The 14,766-nt window shown below is 35.8% G+C and overlaps 1 long non-coding RNA gene across 1 annotated transcript in view; it reads left to right on the top strand.

Moving 5' to 3' along the window:
- Positions 1-6,232, top strand: part of LOC129523641 (uncharacterized) — a 46,537-nt gene extending 40,305 nt beyond the window's left edge. Inside the window, exon 6 of the long non-coding RNA XR_008667199.2 lies at positions 4,975-6,232. This is a non-coding gene — a long non-coding RNA (uncharacterized lncRNA). The remainder of the gene's footprint in view (positions 1-4,974) is intronic.
- The last annotated feature ends 8,534 nt before the right edge of the window (positions 6,233-14,766 follow it).

Below are 14,766 nucleotides of genomic sequence, written 5' to 3'. Positions count from 1 at the left end.
GATGCTTTGTGGTTCTTTGAACTTGGGAAAGACCTATCAAGTTAACAGAATACAGGAAGAAAGGAGTATCAGAATTTTAATCTTGAATATCCCATTTATAATAGCCATGTATCTTTCTCATTGACTGTTTCCTCATCTGTAATTAATACTCCATAGCAATGTCATAATTACTAAATTGAGTGAGGTGTATCAGTCCTCTGATTCAGTTCATGCTTCTTTAAAAACAAATCATATTTCCCCTTGCCTTACCATTAAAACAAATCCAGAAGTTAGCAAGTTGGGAGGTTTAAATTTAAGTAGGTCTAATCATCTGTAATTGTTGTGATGAGAAGGAAATGTATGTTTCTTTTCTCTTAAAAAGTCACCTATACATATTTTAATAATTAGGACAATACATCCCTCAATTGATTTTGGTTATTTTTGTTTTGTAAGGAAGAGTCTTTCCAAAGGAGTTTCAAAATCTAGTTTCATTGCAGAATGGGGCAATTTTCACAACTTGTTGGATCCCATGCAATGTTGTAGCTTGGGTTATATTAATCTTTCCTTACCAGCAGGGATTTTCCCACCAGAACAGTGCGTGGTTTCTTTCCCAGTATAAGGACTGGTTGATTATTGTTTTAGCTGCAACCAGAGCTGGAAATTTGGGCAGCAAAGTGTTTTATACACTTAGCCTGTCCCAATCAAGCAAGTGTGGTTAATTAGTTATTTCTCTATATCTGAAATATCTTCTATTAAGCTAAAGTGGTCCTAAATATTCTACAAACATGACTTAACATGTCTTGCATATTGCATGCTTTTCAGACTTAGTAACCAGCAGATACATAAAAATTAAAACCTTTTGAATAACTCTAGGCATACAGTATTACAATAAATCATCCAATAGCTATTGAGGAACATCATATTGTTATGTTAGAGTTTACATATTGATATGGTTTTCCTCTGTGTCCCTACCCAAATCTCATCTCGAATTGTAAACCCCATAATACCCATGTTTTGAGGAAGGGACTTGGTGGAAGGTGATTGGATCATGGGGACAGTTTCCCCCATGCTGTTCTTGTGGTAGTGAGTGAGTTCTCACAAAATCTGATGGCTTTATAAGTGTTTGACAGTTCTCCTTCAGACTATCTCTCTCGCCTTCCACCTGGAAGGCCATGCCTGCTTCCCCTTCTGCCATGATTGTAAGTTTCCTGAGGCCTCTCCAGCCATGAAGAACTGTGAATCAATTAAACCTCTTTTTAAAATGAATTACCCAGTCCCAGTCAGTTCTTTATAGCAGTGTGAGAACAAACTGATACACATATCAACTTTAAATAATCATTCGGCTCATCCCTATAAGCTACAGTTCCATCTGCCAATGTTTGTTGCTATCTACTTATCTTAATTTATAGTTTTAATGGAATGAAATTAAAAAGTAGAATATTATGCAGACATTAAAATGGTTGTAATGGCCAGTAAGTAATGGCATGGAAAAAATCTTTGATTTAAAGTGGTAACGTAGAAAGAATACATTTTTATAAATGTACAGCATTTACTATGAAAGATGTATACACAGGTAAAAACTCAGAGAGAATTTTAAAATGCTAATATAAGTTTTTAATGCATGGCAATTTAATCTGTTGGTACCTTTCAAAATATATTTAGCATTTTCTTTAATGTGTTTACTTTGCTTCAAAAATAAAATATACTAAATTTGAGGAATTTCTTACATTTCTGTGTATTTGATCTGAAAATAGTGAATTTTGCTTGTAAACCTGTCTATAAATTAAGAGGGCATAGGCTTTGAATGACAGCCCAAAGAATTTCCACTGAGCTGGGTGCATGGATTTAAGGTAATATATTTTGAGTCCAGTATTTTTGTTGTCAGAACTTTTTAAACTTCTATTTGTTTACCAAGCGGGAGTCTGGATAACTGAGCTTTTAGGCAAATTGCATTCAATTTCTATACTTAGATGTTTCTTGACATGATGATTAGAATAACAGCAATATAAAAATAAGACGCATTAGGAAGTAATGACACAAATTCACTTGGGCTTATTAGGAGGGTCTCTCAGTAGAAGATTTTCCATGTATGTTTCCAAATAAAGTCACATCTGAGGCACTGTGGATCAGGATTTCAACATATCTTCTTTAGGGACACAATTCAATTGATAATACTTTAGAAAGTAAAAGACTTAGTAAGAGGAAATTTTAAAAATACTTATATTTTGTTTACTGCAAAATAGAGATGAACCAAAAGTGAAGTGAGAGTTTGAGCATGTATGGTTTAGATTACAGCAGACAACACTCCCACCACCCTCATAAAGAAGTACCTTCCCGTGCTAATAATATTATGATGGAGGAGGGGGGAAACTACGTTCAAGGAAAAACGACACATTGTAGGAAGATCTGAGATGAGTGTAAAATGGTTTAGGTCATAGGCCAAGAAGGAAGACAGGAGGGGAAGAACTTTGTATGCCCCAAAGTATTAGATAGCCTGTGGGCGTAAGATCTTGTAGCCCACTGTTGTCCTAGTACTTTTCTCTGTGATGTTGGAATTTTCTAGTTTTGTCAGTATTGTTTCCAGGAGACAGAAAAGTGGCCAAAACTAATTTTTCTGATACCTATGTAAGTTGTCTTGGGATCAGTGTGGTTGTAAAACTTTGGCTTGGACTGGTCTTCCTGGCATTAATATTCCTGGTTTGCCAGGGTTTGCTAGGCCTATCCAAAGGGCATTAAGAGTATTCAGTAGAACTATGATCCAGTAAACACAGTTCAGTGGAACTTCAATTGATGTATCAGCTAAAAATAAATTATTATTTATAAGGATGTAAGTATTTTTAACATTTTCTATATAACATCTTATATTTCAACACTGGAGACATTGATTATGGTTATGAAGACTTTAATATGACTAAGAAGCATAAAAGTATCTGGTAGAATAGTTGAATGTCACAGGGTAAATAAAAAGGTGCAAATAGATCAGTAAAAAATTTCTCTTCTTATAAATTTGATTTAATGTTTTATAGATGATCAACTCTTAAGCTCTAATATTTTTGCCTATATTATTAAGAAGTAAAGAAAATGGTACTCTGCCATGCTAGAAAGAGTTTTAACATATAATGTGTGAATAATGTGGAGATTATTAAACATAGAATTTAATAAGAAAGTATTAATTTGCCAAACTTAAAAGGCTATATAGCATTTTTAACTTAAAATAATGATTGTCACTTCTTTTTGTAGATCTTTTCTTTCTGTTATATCATCCCACAAACACATATTCTTAGTATTAACAGTTAAAGACACTGAATCAAAAATATTTATTTTTTTCGAGCTTTTTATTTTATTTATTTATTTATTTTTTTATTTTTTTTGAGATAGAGTCTTGCTCTGTCTCCCTGGCTGGAGTGCAGTGGCGCGATCTCGGCTTACTGAAAGCTCTGCCTCCCGGGTTCACGCCATTCTCCTGCCTCAGCCTCCCGAGTAGCTGGGACTACAGGCGCCTGCCACCACGCCTGGCTAATTTTTTTGTATTTTTAGTAGAGACAGGGTTTCACCGTGTTAGCCAGGATGGTCTCGATCTCCTGACCTAGTGATCCTCCCACCTCGGCCTCCCAAAGTGCTGGGTTAACAGGCGTGAGCCACCACGCCCGGCCCCAGCTTTTTATTTTTGAGAAAGAATTGCTCTGTCTTGCAGGGTAAAGTCTGGTGGTGTAATCATAGCTCACCATAACCCTAAACTCCTGGACTCGAGATCCTCCTGCCTCAGCCTCCTAAGTAGCTAGGACTACAGGAGTGTGCCACCATGCCCAGCTAATTTTAAAATGTTTTGCAGAGACAGAGTCTTACTGTGTTGCCCAGGTTGTTCTCAAACTCCTTTGGTCAAGCAATCTTCCCGCCTCAGCCTCCTGAAGTACTGGGATTACAAGTGCAAGCCACTATGGTTGGCCCTTTCCAGCTTTATTGAGGTATAACTGGTATATGAAAAATTGCATATAACTAATGTATACAATTTGGTGAGTTTGGACACATATATATACAGTCGTGTTCCAGTCACAATAGTTGAGGTAATAAACATACCTATTACTTCCAAAAGTTTCCTTTTCTTCCTTTTTTGTGTTTTTTGCTTGTTGTTGTTTTGTTTTGTGGCAAGAACATTTAGCATGAGATCTCTACCCTCTTAATAAAAAAACAGTGCTAGTTCAATTTATACAATACCGTATTGTTAACTATGGGCACCATGTGATACAGTAGATCTCTGGCATTTTCTCTTGTGTAGTGTGTCATTACACCAATTGGACAACAACCCATATTTTCACCTAACTTCATCCCCTAGTGTCCACCATTCTGTTGTCTAACTTCTGTATATTTGGCTAGATGCCTCATGTAAGAGCAGCCATGAAATATCTGTCTTTCTTTGACTGACTGACTTCTAGCATAACTTCTTTCAGGTTTATCCATGTTCTTACAAATGATCACCTTAAGTTAAAAAAAAATTATTGCTAAAACAACAATCACAGAAAAAGAAAGTTAATACATCAAATTATTGCCAAAATTATTTTAAAATCACCCTTTCCAGAGGCAAAGCTTGTTCAGAATCATCCAGTGGGGAATATTTTCCCACAAAATGTAATTTGGAAAGATCCAGCCTAAAATAACTTTATTTTAAACGTTATTTCAACATATTTTAACGAAGCCCTATGAATTATGAAAATAGCCTTCTGATAATACTAATAATATGCCTGAATAAGACCTTGTAACTTGTTGCTTGCTAAACAACTTGTTTTCAGATGCTTCACAATTGATATTTGATATAGGTGAAGCAGAAATCATCTCGAGGAAATAGCACTGAACAGTAATGCCCTGAAACACAGCATTTGTTGTCTCCAAGCCACTGTTAAGGTCAGGACTGGAATAAAGAAAATCACAATGTATCATGAAATCTCAGGTTTGGTTCTACATAATTTTCAGCCTGCTTTTGAATTTTTTTTGTTTCAGCTATGCTTTCTGGCCCCCAGATCTGCACCTGACCTTTACCACCTCCTCATCATCCACTCTGTCTGCACCCTCTTGACCGTGTCTGAGTCTCCTTTGGGGCTGGATGTCTGCTTCAGCATTAGGAAATGGACACATCTACAGAATCTCTCATGGCAACACACCAAGTAATTTTCTGGGCAATTTTATACTTTTATAAGAATGAAAGATGTTTTGATTCCAAAACATTCTGTCCTGTTCTCTAATCATTTTAGTCTTTTAAAGCATATTGTCTTGGAATGGTTAAGATGTTTTGCTCATCAATTTCTTTGTAGCCCAACAATTTATAACAGTATTTCTAAATTTCCAGAAAAATGCTATTGCGTTCTTTCTTTTCTGCAGTTCCTCACCATTGTCACAGAGCCTGTGTTAGGGAATTTAGTCAGAGATTGTCACACAGGATTTACTTTAGAAGCACCTGGGAAACTTTCAAAAATTCCAGAGGCCTGGTATCACTCCCAGAAATATGATATAATTGGTCAGCACAGACTTAGACATCAATAATTTTTAAAGATCCCAGGTGATTCTACCATGCAGACAGAGATGAGAAACACTGAATTAGATCATTTCCAGAAGCCACAGAATAAAATGTAAACTCTTCTTCCATTCTTTAGCTATTGTAAGCTTCGTCCTTTCAACAAGTTACATTACTAAAAATCGACAAACTGAACTCACATGAATGTGTACTTACAGAGTTGTGGCTCCTGATTCTATTTAAGGTATGTTAAAGTAAAAGCAGTTAGAATATGGAATTTTTTTTTCCCTTGACTATGCTAAAGAAATATTGGTGAGGAATGTTGTGGCTCATTTTTTGTTCTTTCTACATTTTATTTTGTAAAAATTTAAATATTTAATCATGCTCTTCAGTCCTTTACCCATTTTAAGTCTTTTAGTAAGGTTTTATAACTTTAAACATACAGATACTGCATATTATGTATTAGGTTTATTTTAACATTTAACAGAGATTTGTGACTATTATGAGTATGAATATATAATAAATTATTACAAATTCTAATCAGTTACGCTGATGTGGAATATTTTCAAGTGTTGATCTTGAACCCAGTTATCTTATCCAATAATCTATACTTTCAGTGAGCTCTAATTTATTTATTGTAAGATAATATTATAAAATGACAAATTTGTAACCCTTGCAGTCACTGATTTCCAATATTTATATCTCCTTTTATTTTAAATTTTTCTTGTTCCTCAAAACTGTTTAAGACTTGGCGTATATTTTAAATAAATATGGTGATAATTAATGGAGAGATTATTGTTGGTAACTACTCATCTGTTCTCTCTTTTATTTTATTTATTTACTTTTAATTTCTTTCTTTCTTTTCTTTCTTTTTTTTTTTTTAAGACAAAGTCTCACTCTTTTGCCCAGACTAGAGTGCGGTGGTGCACTCATAGCTTAATGCAACCTCCACCTTCTGTGCTTAACTGCTCCTCCCAAGCATGCGCCACCATACTCGGCTAATTCTTTTTCTTTCTTTCTTTCTTTCTTTCTTTCTTTCTTTCTTTCTTTCTTTCTTTCTGTCTTTCTTTCTTTCTTTTCTGCTCTTTCTTTCTTTCTCTCTTTCTTCTCTTCTTTTCTTTTCTTTTTTTTCTTTTCTTTGGAAAGATGGGGTTTTGCCACATTGCCCAGGTTGGTCTCCAACTCCTGAGCCTGAACTCAAGCAATCCGCTCACCTCTGCCTCCCAAAGTGTTGAGAGATTACAGTTGTGAGCCACTGAGCCTTGCCTGTTTCCTCTTTTAATCAATTACTTGATTTTTAAAATGAGCAAATTCAAAATTCTCCAAATATCTCATTTGCGTTAAGGGCAACTGACCTAAATTCCACTTTGAAGTTTCAAATTTTATTGTTCAAGAGTAATAATGACTGGTTCAACGACACAGGCCTCAGCCAATCATCATACAGCATTACCCTTAGGCAAAATGAAGGATATAAATTGAATATATGAACTAAGATGAGGCTAAGAGACATGGACAATGACTTGCTGGAGGATTTTGGAAATGAAGTTTCTTCCCTTTTAAAAGAGATCCACCAAAAGAGATAGGTTTCCTTCTTCCTGATGTAGGGGTCAGATGTCTGACATTATACTATAGCCACTTTTCCATCATGAAAAAAAAAAATTGAAGCTGGCAATGAAGCAAGCACAAAGTGAATTTGAATAAATTATATTGGACAGAATTACTGAAAAACAGAGATAGGGTGACTAGATCAAGCCAATCTTGAAGCCTGACTTATATCTGGTCTTCCAGTTATGTGAGCCAAAAATTTTTCTTAACATATAAGAAAGTTTATAAGGTAGAATGTCAAGGACAACAGAAGGTAAAAAGCCTAAAATAATAGTCTTGTTTTTAGCAAAAATCTAGGCATTGATAAGGTTTAGAAATTTATAAAGGAGATCAAATAGGGGAATAGGTCTTAAGAATTTAGATATAATCACTCAAATAAAAAATTGCCTCACAATTCCAACTTTCAAGTTATCAGAAAAGAAATAATGACAAAAATCTAACTAATGAAAGGCAGGTCAGGAGGGGGAAAATAAACAAAAACAATAAGCAGTAATAGAAAAATGCAAATTAACCTTCTTTGCACTTTTGTAAAATTAAATCAGCTTAAAACTCAGTAGCTTGAACAGAGTCTGAAGAACTGAAAATACATCTACTACTACTTTATAAAAATACAAAAGTTGTTTTTGGAGTGTAAAAGATAATGGGTACTTTTTCTTGAGAAAGTGAGGGTTTATTGCTTGGCTTTCTTGCATGATGTATTAGTATCACACTCACATTTTCATGCATACTTATCTAGTTACCAGTATATGATAACTAACATGAAATGCTATTTTTCATTTTGAGATGGGCGTATTTTTAACCGTGTACTTTTTAGAGAAAAACCATTATTTTTTCATACACTTTCATAGTCATTTTACATTCAACAACAAAAAGAAGTAAATAAAACACTTAACATTTTAAAGTGCTTTTCATATTATTGTGTCATTAGAAATGAAAAAAAGTCTTTTCCATTACACTGATCTTCATCTTCCTGTTCTGTATTCTGCTATGAGTGCTCTGTTTTTCAAATAAAATTTATGTATTAAATAACAAATAAATGTTCCCCTGCTTTGTTATAGATTATATTACAGTTTAAATGTTACATGTTTAATATTTTATGTATGTTTATTATATGTAACATATACGATTTATGTATATATATACTACAAATATATTAATGCTATTATATGACTAAATAGAAAAGCAAATTGCAGTATCTTTCTTACTCAAGAATCTAGACATGTTGTCCTGGGAATGTCTTTTCAGAGTAGGTGACATTAGAGCATAGAATTTAATATATTGAGGACATGGGCAAGACTACCATTAATATATATGCTTAATTTGGTGCAAAGTCTCCCTTAATATAATTCAAGCTCCACAAGGTCAGATTATGTTTATCTTTTATGCTACTCAATAGTCAGTGCCTAGCAAAGTGATTGGCTCTTAGTAAGTATCTATGATGGATAATTTTATGCATAACTTGATCAGTCTAAGAAATGTCCAGGTAGCTGGCAAAACATTATTTCTGAATGTGTCTGTGAAGGTGTTTCCAGAAACGATTAGCACTGTAAAAAACATTTTCACTTTTATTTTAAATACAGAGGGTAGATGTGCAGGTTTGTTACAGGGGTATATTGCATGATGCTGAGGTTTGGGGTACAGATCCTCCCACCCAGGTAGTGAGCATAGTATCCAATAGGTAGTGTTTCAACCAACACCCCTTCCTTCCCTCCCCTGCTAGTAGTCCAGAATGTCTATAGTTCTCATATTTATGCCCATGACTACCTAATGTTTAGCTCCCACTTATGAGTGAGAATATATGGTATTTCCTTTTCTGTTTCTGTATTAATTCACTTAGGATTGTGGCCTCTAGCTGCATCTACGTTGCTGCAAAAGATGTTGTGTTATTCTTTTTTATGACTACATAATATTCCATTTGTATCCTTTATCCAATCCAATCTAATGTTGATGGACACCTAGGTTATGTCATGTCTTTGCTATTGTGAATAGTGCTGCAATGAACATTATGAGTGCATGTGTCTTTATGGTGGAACTATTTATTTTATTTTGGGTATAACCTAGTAATGGAATTGCTGGATTCAATGGTAGCTCTGTTTTCCTTTAAGTTCTTTGAGAAATCTCCAAACTGCTTTCCACAGTTGTTGAACTAATTTACATTCCAACCAACAGTGTATAAATGTTGCCTTTTCTCTGCAGCTTCACCAGCATCTGCTATTATTGGAGTTTGTAATAGCCATTCTGACTAGTGTGAGATGGTATGTCATTGTGGTTTTGATTTATATTTTTCTGATGATTAATGATGATGAGCATTTTTTCATTGCTTTGCTGGCTACTAGTATGTCTTCTATATTAGTCCATTCTCACACTGCTAATGAAGACATACCCGAGACTGGGTAATTTATTAAAAAACAAAAAAGAAAGAAAAAAAAAGAGGTTTAATTGGTGCACATGTCCACAATGCTGAGGAGGCCTCACAATCATGGAGGAAGGTAAAGGAGGAGCAAAGCCATGTCTTACCTGGCGGCAGGCAAGAGAGCATGCACACTGGAACTCTCCTGTATAAAACCATCAGATCTTGTGAGACTTATTCACTAACATGAGAACAGCATGGAAGAAAACCTGCCTCCATGATTCAATTACCTTCCACTGCATCCCTCCCACATCACATGGGGATCGCTACAATTTAAGGTGAGATTTGGGTGGGAACACAGAGCCAAACCATATCATCTTCTCTCAATGTATAGAAATCAATAAATGTGATGCACCACATAAACAGAATTAAAAACAAAACGCATATGATTATCTCAATAGACACGAGAAAAGCTTCTGATAAAATCCAACACGTCTTCATGATAAAAACCCTTAACAGATTAGAGGCATTGGAGGAACATACCTCAAAATAATAAGAGCCGTCTGTGACAAATCCACAGCCAACATCATACTGAATAGGCAAAAGCTGGAACAATTCCCCTTGAGTACTGTAATAAGACAAGGATGCCCATTCTTATCACTCCTATTCAACATAGTATTGGAAGTCATAGCCAGAGCAATCAGGCAAGAGAAAAAAAAAAAAAGACAACCAAATAGGAAAAGAAGTTACCAAACTATCTTCACTGACAATATGATTATATAACTGGAAAACCCTAAGACTTTGCCAAAAGACTCCTGTAACTAATAAATGACTTCAGTGAAGTTTCACAATACAAAATCAATGTACAAAAGTCAGTCGCACTTCTGTAAGCAAGTAACTTTGAAGCTGAGAGCCAAATCAAGGACACAACTCCATTTACGGTAGCCACATAAAAAACTGAAATACCTAGGAATACAGCTAACCAAGGAGAGGAAATATCTGTATGAAGAGAACTACAAAAGGCTAATGAAATAGAGATGACACAAGTAAATAAAAGAAATTCCATGTTCATGGATTGGAAAAACTAATATTGTTAAAATGGCCACACTGCCCAAAGCAACTTACAGATTCAGTGCTATTCCTATCAAACTACCAACATCATTTTTGACAGAATTAGAAAAACTATTCTAAAATTAACATGGAACCAAAAAAGGGCCCAAATAGCTGAAGTGATCCTCAGCAAAAAGAACAAAGCATCACATTACCTACTTCAAAGTAACTTTAAGGATACAGTAACCAAATCAGCATGGCACTGGAACAAAAACAGACACTTTGACCAAGGGAACAGAATAGGGAACCCAGAAATAAAGCCGCATACCTACAGCCATCTGACCATCAACAAAGCCGACATACCAAGCAATGGGGAAAGGACTTTCTATGTATATGGTGCTGAGATAACTGGCTAACCACATGCAGAAGAATGAACTGGGCCCCTTTCTTACACCATGTACAAAAATTAACTCAATGTGGATTAATGATTTAAGTGTAACACCTCAAACTATAAAAATCCTAGAAGAAAACCTAGGAAATACCCTTTTTGACATCAGCTGGGGCAAATTTTTTTTGGCTAAGTCTGCTAAAGAAATTGCAATAAAAGCAAAACAGACAAGTGGGAATCTAATTAAATGAAAGAGCTCCTGCACAGCAAAAGAAGCTATCAACAGAGTAAACAGACAACCTACAGAAAATGTTTGCAAACTATGCATTCAACAATGGTCTGATGTCCAGAATCTATAAAGAACTTAAACAAATCAATAAGCAAAAAACAAATAACACCATTAAAAAATGGGCAAAGGACATGAACAGACACTTCTCAAAGAATTAGCATTTGAGTCAGTAAACTGAGTAGAGAAGATCTGCCCTCACCAGCATGGGTGGGCATTATCCAATCTGTAGAGGGACTCAGTAGAACAAAAAGGGAGATGAAGGGCACATTCTCTCTTTCTCTTCTTGAGCTGGGACATCCATCTTCTCCTGCCCTTAGACACTGGAGCTCTTTTTTCTTGGGTCTTCAGACTAAGATTTACACCAGTGACTGCCCCCCTCAGGTCTTTGGCCTTGGACTGAATTATACTACCAATTTGCCTTGGGTCTCCAGTAAGAAAGTGCTATCCAAATAGCATAAGGGACTTCTCAGCCTTCATAATCATGCAAGCCAATTATCATTAATTTTCATATATATATACTGTTAGTGCTTTTGCTCTAGAGAACCCTGACTAATATGGCACTCCATAAATATATGTTAAATAAGTGAATGAATACATGAAATAAGTAGAGTCTGGCTCTATCCGCAGTATAATTACAATATTCTATTTGGTCCAGATATGTAGATTTCTTTACAACAACAAATAATGAAATGTTGAAAATGAACATTAACAATTTAGATAGTATTTCCTAGAGAAATTCTGAAGAATTCTATGCACAGAAATAATAAAGGCTTCCAGATGTCACCACAAATGAAATCATCACCTCTGACTCTGGAAGTGATCCCAGAGTGTGCACTCCTCTGTGGCCTCCATAATACTCTAGGGACTTGGAAGCCCCTATTGTGGTGTGAATATGACATTTATGGCCAAGGGATGCTTAGGGTTTGATTCAAAGCTGTTAAGAGCAAAGAAGAAACAATAAAGTGTTGCTGTCTGCCTACCATACCCCAGGGCAGCATAAGGGGCACTAGAGAATGAGAGAAAGTGAAATAATTATTACCTATAAAAACATAGTCTTTCTTAGTTTGGATAGAAAATTCTAATAAGATTTCCAGTAGAACGGTCATATTGCCATTTCCCAGTTTCTATTTTTCTAAGAGGAATGAGGCTACAAGAGCCAGACATAGGTAGAACAAAGCATCCAGAATTGTATTCTATTAGCCTTTCCCAAACTTGATTATATTTTTTCTATGTTTACTTGTCACTTGTGACAAGTAAAAGTCAGCTTTTGCATAGTATCTAAATAACAACAACCCAATTCCTCACCCATCATATATGTTAGAATCCAGTTACTCGCCAAGAGAATTGGTCTGTGTATTGTTGAATCACTGTATCACTGTGTCTGTGGAGGAAAGGAGTGTTCAGAACTTGCCGATCCACCGCTTTGCTGATATCCAGCATTATTTTTAAAATAATACCAATGATGTCACTTACTATGTGACCTGGTAATGTGAGAAGCATATACTTATTTTCACACAGGGCTGTTGTGGCTGTGAATTAATATTCTCTGTTTGTAAACAACAGAAATGAACTCTGACTAACCACCAGGAAAAACAAGAACAAAGCAGCCCTTCAGATTTAGATTTTGTGAACTAGTAAACAATCTTTTTAAGGCACAGTCATTGTGGGAGAATCATTAGCTCCAATTGTGATGCTTTGCACAAGATCCAAATTGAAGGGGAACTTCACTTTCTAGCTTAGATTATTTTTCCTTCTTAATTGATAGTTTTACAAATTCTTAATTGACAGTTTTACTAAGACTGCTTATAATGGAAGAGGTAATTCTAAAAGAAAAAGAGAGTACTTTTAGCAAGAGAAGGAGAAATGCTTTGTGGGCAAAAATAACAGAGGCCCACTAAACATCTTACATGATTTTTTTTTTTTTTTTTTTTTTTTTTTTTTGAGACGGAGTCTCGCTCTGTCACCCAGGCTGGAGTGCAGTGGGGCGATCTTGGCTCACTGCAAGCTCCCCAGTAGCTTGGACTACAGGCACCTGCCACCACGCCCGGCTAATTTTTTGTATTTTTAGTAGAGACAGGGTTTCACCGTGTTAGCCAGGATGGTCTCAATCTCCAGACCTCGTGATCCCCCGGCCTCGGCCTCCCAAAGTGCTGGGATTACAGACGTGAGCCACCGTGCCCGGCCTATGATGTTTTTCAATTTTTCAAATGATGATATCTTCACTCGATTTTCTCCAAACTTGTTCACCTTTCTTACTCCAAAATCTTTGTTGTATTTCAGTAGCTAATAGAATAAATTTAAAATGTATTAACATTATGTTTGAGGATCTTGTTAATCTGAACTCAGCTTGTACTTTCCATCTCTTATCTCTTTCCACTTTTACTTCCCTCTTCACCAATGTACTCCTACCATTATTCATCCTGGTCACATAAGCCTATTCCAAATTTTCCAAATATATAAGTCACTCGTAGAACTTTATACATGCTTGCCATTTGCCTGGAATGCATTTACATCTCTCTGTCTATCTCTTTCTCTGTCTGTCTTTGTCTCTCTTTCTCTCTGTCTCTCTCTCTTTCTCTCCCTCCCACTCTCTCCTCACCCCAACAACTCCCCCAGCTCAGATAGTTTATAAGATTATTATCTCAAGGAAGAAGGAACTTAGAGAAGTAAAGTTATCTGACAAACACCCCAACATAGATGCTTAAGGGCCCACCACAACATTCTGTGTAAGCTTTGTCCAGTTTGTGTGCTATCATCTTCAGTAATAGAAAATTTACTGCTTCCTGATGCAGCCCATTTGACATTGTGATAAATTTGGCTCTTGGAAACCTCTGAAAAGACAAGGCTGGAAAAACACAACTCATTCTTTAAGGTCTAAATCATGTGTTAATTATTCTATGAAACCTAGTCTGATATCCAGAATAAAAGTAATCACCCATATGTACTCCCAAAGTTCTAATATTATTATATTATACTACCATTATTATATATATATATATATCTTTTTTTGAGACAGAGTCTCGCTCTGCTGCCAGGCTGGAGTGCAGTGGCGCAATCTCGGCTCACTGCAACCTCCAACTCCCTGGTTCAAGCCTCCTGCCTCAGCCTCCTGAGTAGCCGGGATTACAGGCATGCACCACCACACCCAGGTAATTTTTGTATTTTTAGTAAAGACGGAGTTTTGCCATGTTGGCCAGGATGGTCTCGATCTCCTGACCTTGTGATGAACCCACCTCAGCCTCCCAAAGTGCTGGGATTACCAGCGGGTGAGCTACCACGTCCGGCCTTATATTATTATATTATACTAATGTCCATTAGTATTTGTTCATAGTAATATTATTCTATTATTATACTAATCATACTATCATACTAATATTACCATCTATTACAATTACTTTTGCTTGCCTTTACTTCCAAGCCTGCTTTTGATTTTCTTATAGATAGGTACAGTGCATTAACTTTCGCTTTCTAGTGCAAACCAGTGGAACCAATTTCCCCGACCCCGGATACCAAGGGACAATTGTAAACTATCTGATTCATTTCCCTATTAGACAAGAACGATAATCTTTTTGGCTAATGATGTTATCTCCTAACAGCTT

Source organism: Gorilla gorilla, chromosome 6 (genome assembly GCF_029281585.2).
Source record: "Gorilla gorilla gorilla isolate KB3781 chromosome 6, NHGRI_mGorGor1-v2.1_pri, whole genome shotgun sequence".
In the NCBI taxonomy this organism is placed as follows: Eukaryota; Metazoa; Chordata; class Mammalia; order Primates; family Hominidae; genus Gorilla; species Gorilla gorilla.
This window is presented reverse-complemented; position numbering and strand designations above follow the sequence as displayed.